Source organism: Carex rostrata, unplaced genomic scaffold (genome assembly GCF_964058835.1).
Source record: "Carex rostrata unplaced genomic scaffold, lpCarRost1.2 SCAFFOLD_38, whole genome shotgun sequence".
In the NCBI taxonomy this organism is placed as follows: domain Eukaryota; kingdom Viridiplantae; phylum Streptophyta; class Magnoliopsida; order Poales; family Cyperaceae; genus Carex; species Carex rostrata.
Window position 1 is genome coordinate 32501 of NW_027601202.1, and position 3341 is coordinate 35841.

The following is a 3341-nucleotide window of genomic DNA, read 5'->3' on the forward strand; positions in this document are numbered from 1 at the left end:
TGCGGGGCGCCTCCACGCTTAGGCGCCCCAATGAACCGTGTTTCGCCGGCTTTACGGCTGGGGATTTCAACCCGCGCGGCTACCCGCATCGGTCTTACGGGCGAAACTCCACGCGGAGTCGCCCTGCCCGAACTTGTTTCGCCGGCTTTACGGCTGGGGATTTCAACCCGCTCGGTCTCTGCGGGGCGCCTCCACGGTTAGGCGCCCCAATGAACCGTGTTTCGCCGGCTTTACGGCTGGGGATTTCAACCCGCTCGGTCTCTGCGGGGCGCCTCCACGCTTAGGCGCCCCAATGAACCGTGTTTCGCCGGCTTTACGGCTGGGGATTTCAACCCGCGCGGCTACCCGCATCGGCCTTACGGGCGAAACTCCACGCGGAGTCACCCTGCCCGACCGCTTTTCGCCGGCTTTACGGCTGGGGATTTCAACCCGCATCGGTCTTACGGGCGCCTCCACGCTTAGACGCCCTGCCCCACCGTGTTTCGCCGGCTCTACGGCTGGGGATTTCAACCCGCGTGGTCCGTGTTTTTCGGTAACATATTCGTGTTCCTTGCCCCCGACGGGCCGTGTTTTTCGGTAACAAAATCGTGTCTTTTGTCCCCGCTGCACCGTGTTTTTTGCCCCGCTCAACCGTGTTTTTTGCCCCCGCTCAACCGTGCTTACTGCCCCCGCTCAACCGTGTTTTTTCGGTAACATAATCGTGTCTTCGGGTAACATAATCTTGTTTTTCGGGCCATTTTACACCGACGGAGGCACCCACAGGGGCCATGTACACCCCGCTTGGCATGTACATGAGGGGCTGCCTCTTCCAAAAATCCTTCCCCCCTATAGGGGAATATGCATTTTGGGTCTCCAGCCACGCCCAGGGTTACCACCCCCTGGAAATCCCCCAGGTTTACCCCCCATTTTATGTGGATGCATAGATTCAGACCGCCCTGCTCCACCGCTTTTGGCCATTTTTGCCCAACGTTAGCCGCTTCGGCGTGCCGCTGGACTGTTTTCGGGCCTTTTTCACCGACGCTTGGCCGTATCCGCTTAGTTTTCCCCAACGCGTGGCCGCATCCGCTTAGTTTTCCCCCGCTGGACTGTTTTCGGGTCACTTTTGCCCAACGTTAGCGGCTTCCGCTTGCCGCTGGGCTGTTTTCGGGCCATTTTTCCCCCACACTTGGCCGTATCCGCTTAGTTTTCCCCAACGCGTGGCCGCATCCGCTTAGTTTTCCCCCGCTGAACTGTTTTCGGGTCACTTTTGCCCAACGTTAGCCGCTTCCGCTTGCCGCTGGGCTGTTTTCGGGCCATTTTTCCCCAACACTTGGCCGTATCCGCTTAGTTTTCCCCAACGCGTGGCCGCATCCGCTTAGTTTTCCCCCGCTGAACTGTTTTCGGGTCAGTTTTGCCCAACGTTAGCCGCTACCGCTTGCCGCTGGACTGTTTTCGGGCCAATTTCCACCGACTCTTGGCCGTATCCGCTTAGTTTTCCCCAACGCGTGGCCGCATCCGCTTAGTTTTCCCCCGCTGAACTGTTTTCGGGTCACTTTTGCCCAACGTTAGCCGCTTCCGCTTGCCGCTGGACTGTTTTCGGGCCAATTTCCACCGACTCTTGGCCGTATCCGCTTAGTTTTCCCCAACGCGTGGCCGCATCCGCTTAGTTTTCCCCCGCTGAACTGTTTTCGGGTCACTTTTGCCCAACGTTAGCCGCTTCCGCTTGCCGCTGGACTGTTTTCGGGCCAATTTCCACCGACTCTTGGCCGTATCCGCTTAGTTTTCCCCAACGCGTGGCCGCATCCGCTTAGTTTTCCCCCGCTGATCCATTTTCGGGTCACTTTTGCCCAACGTTAGCCGCTTCCGCTTGCCGCTGGGCTGTTTTCGGGCCAATTTCCACCGACACTTGGCCGCATCCGCTTAGTTTTCCCCAACGCGTGGCCGCATCCGCTTAGTTTTCCCCCGCTTAACTGTTTTCGGGTCACTTTTCCCCAACGTTAGCCGCTTCCGCTTGCCGCTGGGCTGTTTTCGGGCCATTTTTCCCCAACACTTGGCCGTATCCGCTTAGTTTTCCCCAACGCGTGGCCGCATCCGCTTAGTTTTCCCCCGCTGAACTGTTTTCGGGTCACTTTTGCCCAACGTTAGCCGCTTCCGCTTGCCGCTGGACTGTTTTCGGGCCAATTTCCACCGACTCTGGGCCGGATCCGCTTAGTTTTCCCCAACGCTTGGCTGCATCCGCTTAATTTTCCCCAGCTGAACTGTTTTCGGGTCACTTTGTCCCAACGTTAGCCGTTTCCGCTTGCCGCTGGACTGTTTTCGGGCCATTTTCCACCGACTCTTGGCCGTATCCGCTTGGTTTTCCCCAACGCTTGGCTGCTTCCGCTTAATTTCCCCCAGCTTAACTGTTTTCGGGTCACTTTTGCCCAACGTTAGCCGTTTCCGCTTGCCGCTGGACTGTTTTCGGGCCATTTTTCACCGACACTTGGCCGTATCCGCTTAGTTTTCGCCAACAATTGGCTGCATCCGCTTAATTTTCCAAGCTATACTGCTTTCGGGTCAGTTTTGCCCAACGTTAGCCGCTTCCGCTTGCCGCTGGGCTGTTTTCGGGCCATTTTCCACCCACGCTGGCACCGACGGGGCCATGTACACCCACGCGCGTGTACATGAGGGGGCACCCATTTTTGAAAACCTTGCCCCCCTATAGGGGAATATGCATTTTGAGGCTCTAGCCACGCCCAGGGTTACCACCCCCTGAAAATCCCCCAAGTCGAAATCACCCATGTAAAATATTCAAAAAAATCTCAAAAAATCACAAAAAATTTATAAAATCAAATAAATTCAAAAAAAAAAAAAAATTTCAAAAATTCAAAAAAAATTCAAAAAATTCAAAAAAATTCAAAAAAATTCAAAAAATTCAAAAATTCAAAAAAAGTCCAAAAACCCAAAAAAAATTCAAAAATTTCAAAAATTCAAAAAAATTTCAAAAAAAATTTCAAAAATTTGCCCCGCTGAACTGTTTTCGGGTCACTTTTGCCCAACGTTAGCCGCTTCCGCTTGCCGCTGGACTGTTTTCGGGCCAATTTCCACCGACTCTTGGCCGTATCCGCTTAGTTTTCCCCAACGCGTGGCCGCATCCGCTTAGTTTTCCCCCGCTGAACTGTTTTCGGGTCACTTTTGCCCAACGTTAGCCGCTTCCGCTTGCCTCTGGGCTGTTTTCGGGCCAATTTCCACCGACACTTGGCCGCATCCGCTTAGTTTTCCCCAACGCGTGCCCGCATCCGCTTAGTTTTCCCCCGCTTAACTGTTTTCGGGTCACTTTTCCCCAACGTTAGCCGCTTCCGCTTGCCGCTGGGCTGTTTTCG